Below are 14,564 nucleotides of genomic sequence, written 5' to 3' on the forward strand. Positions count from 1 at the left end.
TTTACTGAACAGATTAAAAACAAAGCTGAATAGGTAAATCACAAATAATGAAAATTAGAATTACTGTAAACCTACTTAACTCTCAGTTACCCAGATAATCAAATTATCCAGAATACTTTACTTCCAGGCTCAATGAAGAAGTTGGATTTTTTTTAAGTTTTCTTTAACATTTATTTATTTTTGAGAGACAGAGACAGAGCATGAGTGGCAGACGGGGAGAGACAGAGGGAGACACAGAACTCATAGCCAGTTCCAGGCTCTGAGCTGTTAGCACAGAGCCCAACACAGGGCTCGAACCCGTGAACTGTGAGATCATGACCTGAGCTGAAGATGGACGCTTAACTGACTGAGCCACCCAGGTGCCTCAAAAAGTTGGATTTGATTGTACATGTTTATAGTGCCCCATTGGTGAACTAGGAAATGTTAGCAAATCATCTGGGTGGCCATTTTCCTTTTTCTGCAAGAAATAAATATGTTTCTCATGGTGACAGATTATCTCAGCCTCTTTTTGTCTAAAATCATCTTTTTTTCCCTTTATTCTTGAGGGATATGTGGGTGTAGAATTCTTGGTTGATAATTATTTCAGCAACTTGAAGAAATTCTGCCTGTCTAGCTTCCATGTTTTTGGTTGAGAAGTCAGCTGTTAAACTTCCTGTTTCTCATTTGAAGGCATGATTTTTTTTTCTAGCAGTTTTTTTTTTTATTTTTAACATCTTCCCTTTAATTTGGGTTTTCAGCAGTTCTTATGGTATGTCTATGTATTTTCTTTGGATTTGTTTTTGTTTTGTTTTTGAGGCGTGTAGTTCTTCTCAGATGTGAGAATTGATATTTCTCCTCAGTTTTGGGAAATCCTTCTCAAATATTTTATCTGCTTTTCAGAGACTCCGATTACACTGTGTCAGAGTCTTCCACTATATCCCCTGCCCCTGTGTTCCTTATGTTCTTTTTCACAATGTTCTCTTTTTTGTTGTCATGCTAAGCTTCTCTCTGCATGTTTTTGGGATCTTTTAGTTCACTAGTAATCGCTTGAGCTGTGTCTCTTCTGCCATTACACTCTTTAATTTCTTAGTTTCACTTATAGTATATTATGTGTTCTAAGGTTATCTTTGTATGGTTCTAGTTATCTGACAAATTTCCCCATCTTGTCTTTTTTTTTTCCAGAGGGAGAGAGAGAGCATGTGAGCATGTGTGTGGGGGGGGTGGGGGGTGAAGGGCAGAAAGAGAGAGGGAGACAGAGGATCCCAAGTGGGCTCTGCGCTGAGCAGAGAGCCTGATGTGGGCTCCAACTCACGACCTGAGACATCGTGATGTGAGCCAAAGTTGGAGACTCAACCAGCTGAGCCACCTGGGCACTTCCCCATCTTGTCTTTTAATCCCTTGAATTTATTTCTGTCTACTTTAATAGGTATCTGATAAATTTGTTATTTTCATTTCCTGTGTGACTTTTCTGTTTTCCAGTACTCCTTTTTTTTTGTTGTTAAATTTTTTTTCTAACGTTTATTTATTTTTGAGAGACAGAAAGAGAGAGAGAGAGAGAGAGAGAGAGAGAGAAAGCATGAGTAGGGGAGGGACATAGAGCGAGGGAGACATGGAATCCAAAGCAAGCTCCAGACTCTGAGCTATCAGCACAGAGCCCAACGTGGGTGCTCAAACCCATGAACCACAGATCATGACCTGAGCTGAAGTCAGAAGCTTAACCGGCTGAGCCGCCCAGGCGTCCCCTGGTATTCCTTTGTTTTATTTCAGGTCTTCTCTTCTTGTATGTGTTTTCTACCAATGCTGGATAAAGCATATTAACATTTCTAGAGATCTGCTGAGGTTCTTAATGTTATTAACTTCCCCTGGTGAGGAAGACTTTTGCTTCTAGCAGACAGTTGGACTAGAGGATTCAGTCACCGGGAACGCTGTTCCATGCTGGGTGTCCTCTTGGACTTTGGATGTTATCCTCTCAGGAAATAACGAAAAGCTGAGGAACCCTAAGCCTAATCCAAGGCCCTAAATTCTAATTTTTATCACCCTGGTCCTGTGTCATAATCAAATATAATAAGTACTCTTTCCAAATTCTTTTTCTGAAGAATTCACCAAGAATGCAAGTTCATCAAGAATGCACCTCAAATTATGACAATAATTGATATAGCAATGTAAAGCTGTTTGAAACTAGAAGTATGCAGTAAGTGGCCAGTGATATTATTTAACTTTAGAAAGTAGTGTTATTGTCACTTTGTGTTACAGTGAACAGCTGTGAATGACTAATACGTGATGGGCACGACATGCACACTGTGTTTACTTGTGTATCTTTTTGTGTAATTGGGATTTCCCAAAAAGCAGTATCTTCTTAAGCACCTTTTGAGAAACTCCATTTTGGGCATTGAATAGGGTATATGAGAAAAATATATTGATTGTTAATTACTTCAGAAAATATGCTACAGGTTTTAGTTAGCGATAGTCCATACAGCTTTCCACAGTAACGTAAATGTGATATTCTCCTAAAAAGGATAAATTCTTGGGGCGCCTGGGTGGCTCAGTCGGTTAAGCCTCTGACTTCAGCTCAGGTCACGATCTCACAGTATGTGAGTTCTAGCCCCGCGTCAGCCTCTGGGCTGATGGCTCAGAGCCTGGAGCCTGCTTCTGATTCTGTGTCTCCCTCTCTCTCTGCCCCTCCCCGGTTCATGCTCTGTCTCTCTCTGTCTCAAAAACAAATAAACGTTAAAAAATTTTTTTAAAAAAAGAATAAATTCTTATATGAAATCTATGATTCTGCATTTAATCTCTCTGATGCTCTCTCCACCACGTGACCAACATCACCTTGCATGCATTTCAGATAGATTTCCAATAGTTGTCCTCGTATAGAGTCAGTGTCATGTAGATTTCCTTCGGCATAGGGAATTCCTCATGAAAATAATTGCACTAATTTTTAAATCATTGAAATAATAAATATTTAAAGTAAGATTGACATTACCTTTGCTACTCCGTCCTGTTCTCAACCTATACAGCTTTACGCGGACAACAAAGGGCAAACAGGGTTCAACTCCTGGGTCATCTCCAGCGGACAGTGGGTGGTGGCCTGGAACCGCGTCCAAAGAGAGTATCTGAAGTTTTACTCATATATCTGTCAAGGATGCAGGAAAGAGCAGTATTGAACAAAGGTGTTTTTCCACCGCTGAAAGAATCTCTCATGCACTTCTTCCCAAAGAGCTTGGTCATTTGTCTTATTTCTTCTTCTATCAGGCTGCCAAGGACCCCGTCTCACGCATTTCACCACCTGTCATCTCTACTTCTTTGACTGCCCCCCCCCACCTCTCTCCATCCCTCAGAGAGGCTGCTGGTGACGTCAGTGTTTCCATTCTGTGTGGTTGACCCCTAAAGGACCTTTGAAAGTGGAGGCACATAATAGTTCTAGAGCTCAAGCTCAGCTTCCTACTGGGCTGTCTCCACCGTTTGAGAATTTCACCTCTGAAATTCATTCTTAAAGATTGCTTTCTTCTTATCTGAATAATCCAGCACATTAAACGGCTCTAAGTAATTACTGGTGAAAGGGAACCTGCAGATAGCGAGTACATAGGAGCGTGGCGAGAGAGAAGCAGCCGATTTGACAAAGAAAGATGGAATGAATTCACTGGAGACTCGTCCCCCTGCCCATGGCCACTGCCACTGCCGCTCCCGCCTAGAGTGCTGTCTGCAGGAGTCTCTCTCCCCTTTCTCTCCCTCTGCCTGTGTCTTCACCTTTAGTAAAATCACAATCATTCATGTTTCCTTTGACGGGCTCTGCATATATATATATACACACACACACACACACACACACACACACACACATATATATGAATATGAGTGAATCTCATATTGTATTTGTGATATATCTCATAGATAGTAGCATATGAACATATCATATGTATATCAGAATGTCCCTATAACTTATTTGTTTGATTTACTAAACAATTCTCCATTTGACATTCTTAGGTAAAGTTTCTTATTGTATTTTTGTTATTTGTGTTATTTTGTGGCTGATATGATTAGGTTTCTTTCTTTCTTCTTTCTTTCTTTCTTTCTTTCTTTCTTTCTTTCTTTCTTTCTTTCTTTCTTTCTTTTGCTTTTTTTGTCCCTCAGTATTTTAGACTGCACTCACATTCCAAAACAGCATAGTTAAACAAATTTAATAGTTAATTCTTCAAATACCACTAATACAACTCTGTGTGTGTGTGTGTGTGTGTGTGTGTGTGTGTGTCCATGGGACAAATCACGGGGTAACATAGCTATACTTTCAGAGATGTACCCTCCAAAAGGCAGTGGAAGAAAATAGAGTTAAATTGGGGTGCCTGGGTGCCTCATTCGGTTAAGCATCCACTCGATTTTGGCTCAGGTCATGAGCCAAGGGTCATGGGATCGAGCCCCATGTCAGGCTCTGCACTGAGCATGGAGTTTAAGATTCTTTCCCTCTCTCTCTCTCTCTTTTTCTCTCTCAAATTAAAAACTAAATAGAGTTGAATTAGTACAGCTGGCTAGACAGATTGTGAAGAAAAGCTTCTTGCAGAATAAACAATACAGCAGGTACAGACTTGGACATTCTTCTTTCCAATCTGAGAATACTTGTGTTTTGCTGAGATAATCTTCTGTTTTCCTGCAAGGAGCTACTGTCTATTTTTAATTGATAGCAATAGAAAATACTAAGGCTATAACAAGCAATATCAAGATTAACTGACCTTTCTTTCTCTATTTGCTTTTCATCCTCTAATTACTTTGCTCCTGATCTCACTGATCTATCTTGATTTCCAAATATGTTCTCTGGTAATTTGGCTCACTTCATATTTCACGTCTCCTGCTCTAGAGGAAATAGCTCCGTCCCTTAAAGCAGAATGTGCAATGACATTTTTAAAAACACAAAGCCCAGCAAAGAATTAAATATTCTGAAGAGAAAACTCATTGTCAGCGCTCCCGAACGTCAGACGTATATTTCCACGACCAAGCATAGGGTTTTGACTTTTTCACCAAAAAGGCAGGACGGGCATTCGGGCAGCGCACCCTGCAAGGGCTGGACTGGTGGCTTAAGGTTGAAAAGCTTCCATATTTGCTGCTAAACAGGCCGTCCCCAACCACCCAAGTGTCACCGCCATCTTGCAGCCCTGCTAATTCCTCAGTATAACCTGACCTCTTTACCAACCAGCAAGGAAAATGTCAGCGAGGGGCCCCCAGGGCGCCATCAGGTTTTACCAGCTGGAGCTTACTCTACTTGGTCAGAGACTGGATAACTAGCTGTTAAATAATTTGAACGTGAGTCAGTTCACAATATGGGCTCCTTCAACTTACTTGGCACACGTGGAATTTAACATTTTACCGCCCCCATGCCGTTGCATTACTGCATAAATTATTCACACCAGATCACTTTGATTAATTAGAGCATTAATGGATTTTTAAATTAAAGACAACCTTGATTGGAAAAAATAAATCATCCTCTGTCACAGGATGAGGAACTGAGTCTACACCATATTAGGCCATGTCACGTAAGGGCCACTGGATTTGCTGATACTTCTCACACACTCCTTCTGTCTTAACACTCAGGCTGCTGTCTTCAGATGCTATTAGTTGGGGACGGATAAAACAGAATGAAAGGAAAATGCATCGGAAGCAAGAAGCACGTGAGAAGATCCAGCCTAAAGCAGATACTCCTTAATTATAGAATCTGATTAAAATACGAACCCTCTTCAAGGCAATAAAAATAAGTTTCATTTAAAAAGGAAGGATTTGAGGGAACTTAGTGACCAAATGCTGTGTTTAGATTAACTTTTGGAAGGAAGTTCAAGCTGTTTTATACACGTGGTGTGTATAATATCATTAAGTGAAGTATTTAGTACCGTGCTAGGTATCCATGAAGCATTTTTGGAATACACACACACACACACACACACACAGACACACAGAGCTTTGGCTCAGAAGTAGTTTTAATATGAGCCATAAAAGCACCTGAGCCAAAGAACTTTAGTTAATTATGCATGAGTTGAGAAATTTGGGGGGAGGTTTACTGATGTCTGCAATTCACTTTGCAGTGCGCCACAAATGAGATAGATTAATAACTGGGTAGGGAAACGGATAAATGGATATTTGATAAAGCATTTATTGAAAAATATTAATTTTGGAATCTAGGTGATGACTTCATTGTAAAGTTTTTTGATTTTGCTATATGTTTGAAATTTTTTCATAATAAGATGCTGGAAATAATCTAGTTGCTGCATGAGATGCCAGTGTTCCTTAGATTAATTTTTATGCTACTTTGCTTCCATGGGACTGATGCCGAAAGATGGGTTAGGGGTCACTCTGGTTGGGTTAAAACACTTTCTTTATACCCTTATAAAATAAAAGTTAAAATTAGGATTGGGCCCAGAAAAAAAAATAAACTTGCTCAAACCTGAGATTTCTGTAATTGTCCCAATAACATTTTTTGTGATAGGACTCAGAAGGATTGACTGTTGATAGTATAGGAGATAAGAATTTAGGGAATTAGTATTTTGGTTATTTTTCCATTTAATATTTTTAACATAGAGTGTTCAGGGAACATTATAAAGACATATTTCTGCTTAACGATTAGGATACTTATAAAAAGCAAGTATGATACTTTAACAAAAGAAAATGAAACAGGGATATTAACAGTTAAATAAGGGGAAATGTTTGCCATTTTTGAGATGCACTTGAAAATTAAAAAAAAATGTTTATTTTTATTATAAATTTAAAGAAAGTATTAGTAAGCCAGCATCCAATTAACTATGCAAGTTCCTTTTTTTAAGCGTATAACCTCTAGAATTGTTCTAATTCTGTAATTAAAAGCCGAATGGGTGAACCAGATACGAAACACTACACATTCACAAACCCTAGAGATCTTCTATGAGTTGAAGAGTCAAGTAAGCTTATATCATAGATTTTGAGATAAAATGTAACACTTCCTCACTTTGATTTTGCCATTACCTAAAATTCAAGATGATTTAGAGTAGTTTTTACTCAGGGATTCATCCCCATTAACTTTCACACCTTCCCAAAACCCTTTTGCAAAATCCTCTACGGCACTTGCTAAAATTCTCATTGCATTAGAAATTTTGAAAAGTCCACAACCATAGCTTTTTCACAGAATTCTCCCTCTAAACCCTGGTCTTAACTGAAGTCAGATTCTTCCCCCAAGGACACCGCTTTCCTTTCATGAAGCTACTTTCTCCTCTACTTCATGAGACATGAGGGAAAAAAGGCACCGACATCCTTCTAGAAACCTAGACCATTCATCTCTCTTCCATTTTGATGCCTCTTACCTCTCATCTGAGCGTTCTGCCACGCAGGTAAAAGTCCCTGTTGTCATAATCGGAAGTCACGCTGGCCACTCGCTCTCAGTGGCTGACCACCTACTTCCCCTAAGGTCCCCTCCACTGCATGTTCTGGTACCACATTGAACCACCTCGGTTTCAGTGTGCCCGATCCAGCAGATAGCTCCGAGCCAAAGAGTTCTGGCCCTTGACAAATGCCCGCTTCAGCCTCAAACTCTCATGACCATACCTTAGAGCTTGTCATTTCCCTGAACTGCAGCTACTTTGAATCTCTATTTCCATCATAGAGAATCTCATGTTTTTACTCTTCATCTCATGCTACTTAGAAGACCCTCTTCTACTGAACATTACTTTGCATTAGGATTTTATTCTCTTACACAGCCTAGTACCCATAGCTCATGGGGCTCATGGTTCTTAAATTCAACCACTTATTATCAGGAGCTTAAAAAAATTTTTTTTAATGTTTATTTATTTTTGAGAGAAAGAACGAGAGCGAGAGCATGAGCCAGGAAGGGGCAGAAAGAGGGGGAATCTGAAGCAGGCTTCAGGCTCTGAGCTGTCAGCACAGAGCCCGGCACAGGGCTCGAACCCACGAACCGTGAGATCATGACCTCAGCTGAAGTCGGACACTTAACTGACTGAGCCACCCAGGCGCCCCAGAGCTATATCATCTTTAAGTTCACTGTGCTCCAGCCCTGGGAACTCACTGCCAGATTTCAAACCTGGGTTTCAGAAAGACTGATAACATTAAAAAGAGAAAAATTTTGAGTATAAATAGGACATTTAGGTTTTGTCACAAATAAGCAAAAAGAATCTCAAATTATGAGCAATCTATTATTTAATTTTCCTGAGAGAGGGCTAGACAAATTAAGAAATAATTTAAAAATAAAGTTTCGAAGTCAGATTGTGATTGTGTTTCATACTCCTATGAAACTACACAAAACTTAAAACATTTTTAAAAATTTTTTTTAAGTGTATTTATTTATTTTGGGAGAGAGAAAGTGTGCATGCCAGTCGGGGAGGGGCACAGAGAGAGGGAGAAAGGGAATCCCAAGCAGGTTCCACAACGTCAGCGCAGAGCCTGGTGCGGGGCTCGAACTTACAAACCGTGAAAACTGCAACCTGAGCCAAAGTTGGATACTCAACCAACTGAGCTACCCATGTGCCTCAAAACATTTTGTAATACCCCTGGTGTCCAGGGCGTTGGCATATTGCCACAGTAGCGTGAATAAAATTGACTTCAGAATGCAACTCGGATTTTTGACAAATTTCGGAATTTGGGATTAACATTTTAGTCATAGGCGGCATCGCAATTAAGAATACAGGTTTTAGAGCTTGGATTTTTGATGGCAAATCCTGTCTTTGACTATTCCCACAGTAGTAAGCAATGTGACAAGGATAAGCTTACTTGAGGAAAGTTATCTAATTGTCCAACTCATATACCCTGCCCATAAAAGAAGGAAAATGAAATAGCCATATCACGAAGTCGTTCTGAGGTGTAAATTCATTATTGTGTATTACACATGTGGTACAGTGCCTGAAGCAGATTAAAAACTCAGTGAATTATAGCTATTATTATCAACACTTCATTGATTTTACCAGTTACTCAAACCAAGGTAATAGAATCACTTTTGTATCTAAACTCGATATATAAAGAGGGCTTGGATGGCTCTGCCAGTTGAGAATCCAACTTGGGCTCGGGTCATGCTCTCACGGTTTGTGGGTTTGAGTCCCTCATTGGACTCTGTGCTGACAGCTCAGAGCCTGGAGCCCACTTCGGATTCTGTGTCTCCCTCTCTCTCTGCCTCTCCCCTGCTCGTGTTCTGTCTCTCTCTCTCTGTCTTCAAAAATAAATAAATGTTAAAAAATTTTAAACTCAATATATATGAATGAGGAGTGCAAAGCAGTATTTCTCATTTGAGGGATGCAAGTGTTCAGTATTTTTATTTATCAAGCTAAAATAACTTTTTAATATGTATTTTTCTTCTTTGTATTACTTTTACTCTTTCAGTTGAAAAGTCAAGGTTAGTTGAGATTTGGAAATGTTTTAGATTTACTTTAGATTTTAGATTTGTTTCACAAATTGACTTTAATATCCACCAAAATAGTCTTTTAAATAATGCATTCTTTAGTGTAAAAAAAACAAGCACTTTCTTGCAATCGGCTTACCCCTACATGGTTGACTTTGGCTTGATGACATTACATAATTAAACGTCTGTTTGTACAATGCAACACAAATCTCTGAGTATCTTCTAATACTTAAAAGTTTTCCATATGGGGGCACCTGCATGGCTCAGTTGGTTGAGTGCACAACTCTCGATTTTGGCTCAGGTCATGATGATCCCAGGATTGTGGGATCAAGCCCCACATCAGATTCCATGCGAAGCATGGAGCCTGCTTGGGACTCTCCCCACCCCCCACTCTCTCTCTCTCTCTATCCCCCATTCATATTCTCTCTCTCTCTCTCTCTCTCTCTCTCTCTCTCTCAAAAAAAGAAAAAAATTGTCATTTTTTTTAATCTAAGTGCACAAAAACGTGGTAAAATACTTATAAACTCTAAAGCTCTGTACTTTCAATAAACATTATTGTATTGATGATCTTTCGGAAAAGATTATTACCACATGGAGAAGTTATTACAATATTGATAGAGGGGCTGAATAATAGCAACAGAAACTATCCAAAGAGAAGCCCTACAATTTGAGGATGAATTATAATTGAAAGCATGTGCGCCTCCAAAGAATCCATGATATGACGATATATTAACAAGCCAAAGCAGATGGTCCATTTTTGTTTAGAGCGGTCAGATGAGACCGCCGGAGCTAAAAATCATGGCATCCATTTCCAAACCAGAATTTCCAGATATTATCTCTTATGTGGTACATAAAAATAAATGCTTCCTTTTATAGACCGATGCTCTCATGTGGAAATAGCTATTACAAATGAAATATTGTCTCTCATCATTGTTAATTATAGCACCCTTTCCATGATTAGTTTTCTTATTTTTTTATGTAGTTGCCACTAGATAAACAACGGGATATCGGCAAACACGTCTGACATACGACTTCAAAATTATCATAAAAATGTTTACCTATACCCAACTAAATATTTTAAAATCGCTTGGTATAAACGCACACAGAGGGAGGAGTTAATGTTAAAAACGATGAGGGTACTTTCTACTGAGTCAGGAAGATGAAGTTATTTAAACATAATTTACATCAGAATCATAAACATACACATATATACAAATCATTAATATTATCTTAATGAGACAATAGCCTGTTTTTATCCAATTCTTCTTTTGCTGTTTAAAGTCTGTTGCAATTATTTTGTGATAAATTAAGGGAGGTATATTTATGATGCACCAAAGACGTGGTCATACTATATTGCATATAATTTTATACGAAAATAATAATGAAAGTATTATTTTATATATTGGAAAATTATATATATTGGAAAATTAAAGGCAAGGAAGGTGAAATAATTTGAATATATTCCCAAGGTTATTAAATGTCCAATCTATGCTTCTAACTTCATTCTGACTTGAATTGTCTGCTTTATATTATACTCACCAACGTCTGGTTGTTCAATGGAACAAAACTAGAGTAAAATGTGAACATGCAATTAGGTGCCTCAAACCAATTGTCATTAAACAGCCTTATCAGGCTGATGACACTCTGTTGCTTTAATATATGGAATGTAACACCATATATATCCCATATGATATACATCCCATATAATACATCCCATACAATATATATCCCATACAATATATATCCCATATAATATATATCCTATATAATATATGAAATACTCAAGTAATCTCTGCTGTGTTCATTCTTTTCTTTTTTAAGAAGTTTAACTTCACCTCTGGGGAATCCTGTCACCCAAGGCCAGCCTGGTGTTCTGCGGATCTCTTTGTCACCTCTATCGCGGCACTTAGCACACTTGGGTGTGATTTCCTATCGGCTTGTTTCTCTCCCACCCTACGCTATGTGCAGCGTTAATGTGAGAGGCTTCATCAGTTCACTCAGGGATGGCAGGAAGGCAGAAGTTGCTAGGCTTCTCCTCTCCTTACAGTAATGGCATCCCTCACTTCACAGAGAGGAACAAACCTAGACTTTTGATCCTTTACAGAGAGTTATTTGGCGATCAGAAAAATTGTTAGACGACAAAAAAGACCAACAATGGGCTCCCTTGGGGCAGCTTTTGGTTTGAAATTTCTGGGTGGCGCCCAGTACGCTGCAGCCACGCCAGGATGCTCTTTGCTCCTGGCATCAGACGGAGATGAATGCGCGTGACGCTGGTGCAAGATCGGGTGTGGAATGATCCCCGCAGACTGTTGCTCTGCTGTTTGTGGGAAAGATGTACAGCAGCACACGCTGAACACATCCTCCTCAAAGTTCCTGCTTCCGGCTTCACTGCGTTGTTTTTGTCACGATCGACGTGACTACCCAGCGGCTCTGCGAGAAGCATCTTCACATTCAGTATGATGTCGATGATGTCGGGCTTTCGAGGACCTTGTGTAGGCGGCAGGGTCACGAGGCAGAAAACCACTATGCCAAAAACCACCTGGGAGTGGCCCTCCCAACAAAACGAATAAACGAACGCTGGTGTAGGTATGGGCTGTAGAATGTTAGAAAAATGCTTCAGTGGCATGGCTGTTAAATATTTGTGACATGGACGTCAAAATGATCAATTATTTAATAAAATGATGGCCTTCCGTCTGGTGGTCCACATTCATTTGTGCAACATGTGCAGTGAGCCAAAGCAAGCTATTGTCTCTTAAAACGGATTTACAAGATTATTTTTAGTGTCACAAATATTTCCCAGGGGAAGAAATGTCCATCATCTTATAGATCTTTCTCATTTTCAAGGTACGTTGACTTGCGATGTTAATATTGTCCACTATATTTCCCACTAGATAGTCTAGAAGGAACTTACCTGTACCTCAAATTAGACTCTGTGATTATATCTACCCAAACTAGGGCTTTAAGTGTTTATGCTTTGTCAATATTACAAGATTATAATTGTGCATTCATCAGGTGACCAAAATTACAGATACTTCTGGGTTTTTTTTTAATATATGAAATTAATTGTCAAATTGGCTTCCATACCACACCCAGCGCTCATCCCAAAAGGTGCCCTCCTCAATACCCATCACCCACCCTCCCCTCCCCTCCCTCCCCCCCCCCCATCAGCCCTCAGTTTTTTCTCAGTTTTTAAGAGTCTCTTATGCTTTGGCTCTCTCCCACTCTAACCTCTTTTTTTTTTTTCCTTCCCCTCCCCCATGGGTTCCTGTTAAGTTTCGCAGGATCCACATAAGAGTGAAAACATATGTTATCTGTCTTTCTCTGTATGGCTTATTTCACTTAGCATCACACTCTCCAGTTCCATCCACGTTGCTACAAAGGGCCATATTTCATTCTTTCTCATTGCCACGTAGTACTCCCTTGTGTATACAAACCACAATTTCTTTATCCATTCATCAGTTGAAACTTCTAAATAAAGTCATAAGTGCAAAAAGTGTGGTGTACTGGAGATTACATATTTTTAGCCTTATAGAGATTTATGTACTGGACAGACATTTTTAAGTTATTAAACTAGAGGATCATAATAACTGAGATAAATATTTTTCTAAGGATTCTCCATTTGGATTTTTAAAATATAAGATTTAAAAATTGGTTTGGAATATATATAAAAAGTATGTGTGAGTTTGTAAATATATAATTTGTATATATATGTGTATGTGTATATATATATATATATACATATATATAATGTTTCAGCAGAAAATTAAAGTAACATTAAAAAGCTCAACATATACTAAAATCATGAAATACTAAAATATACTAAAATGTATCAACTAACATAAATTAAATAATTTCTGCAATTTAGAGCTTAGTAATTTGGGGCTTAGGAACAGACAAAAGGAAAAAAAACTAGCTCGTTTAATACTCATTTACCGATACAGAAAAGAAACGCCTTTTTCTGAAAAATATCAGTTTCTTGACAGATAATTCCAGGAAGAATTAATTTCTAAATATCCACATAAGCCACATTGTATCATATGTTGGGCAATATCTTGGAGCGAAGTACAATTGTGTATTTATGTTTGTATATTGCTTGTTTCTGAATGGCCAGGTTATAAGAAAGTACCGTCTTTAAAATTTAAAGAAGTATGCAATATTTGCTATACGACAATCCGAGTTGGAAGTCACTTGGGTGCTCTGTAAGTCCAACACCAGTGCTTTCTAATTCTAGGGTGACATCTGTTTGCGGGGCAGCTAAGCTTATAAAATTTGGAGAATCTTCTTAGCAAACAAGAAACAATTAAATCTCGCTTATGGAACTTTTACAAGAATATTGCTATGTGGCCACCTAGGGTTTGAAAGGGCAGAGAAAGTTAAGCTTTCTGTGTTCCTTGGGCAATCTGCTTCTGTCCCCATTTCCCAAACACTGCCATCTTCCTGAATTACCCTGGATAATCACCCAGCTTCTCAGAGAGATCTGGGAGTCATCATAAATAGATTCTTCCCTCTCGAGTAACACCAGCTCCCTCCCTCCATTCTCACTCTGCATCTGATCTCCAAAACTATTGGGAATTGCAGTTCTCACTACTTACCATTTTCTTCTCCTAGTGAAGTGAAGGCAACAAACTCCTTCCAACCCTTGGTGATTCTGCATGTTCCTACTCACCTAACCTGCGTATTCAGCACTCTGCTGTCATGTGACCTAAGAGGGCACGTGCTCTCAAAATTAGCGTATTATAATCACCTGCACAGGTCTTGCAACATCTAATACATCTGGGATCCGTTATCAGAGATTCTTATTGATTGGCTCTGGCTGGTATCCTGAAAACTTTTTTTTTTTTCTTTTTTTTTGTAAAACCATGTGGCACAACTCACGATACTCACTTGGGGAAACTTTGTGGGAAAGAACAATGCGCTTTGTGTCTCTTTCCCCTCTTATAAGCCACAGCATCTTGTATATCAAAATTGCTCAACAAATACATGATTAATGTGTAAAATGGTAAACTTTGACATGAAAAATAGTAAACCTCGTGGAAAAGAACGACACACTTTGTGTCTTTTTCCCCTTTTATAAGGCACAGCATTTTGTGTATCACGAGGGTTGAATAAATAATTAATATGTGAAATTGTAAACTTTCAAATACTTCAGTGACAAAATTTCCAATGCGGTAAAGCTTCTAAAGATTGAGACTGATACTTTAATTTGGTATCAAAATTATAGACCCTATTGTGG

The sequence above is a fragment of the Felis catus genome, chromosome A2 (assembly GCF_018350175.1).
Source record: "Felis catus isolate Fca126 chromosome A2, F.catus_Fca126_mat1.0, whole genome shotgun sequence".
NCBI classification, from domain to species: domain Eukaryota; kingdom Metazoa; phylum Chordata; class Mammalia; order Carnivora; family Felidae; genus Felis; species Felis catus.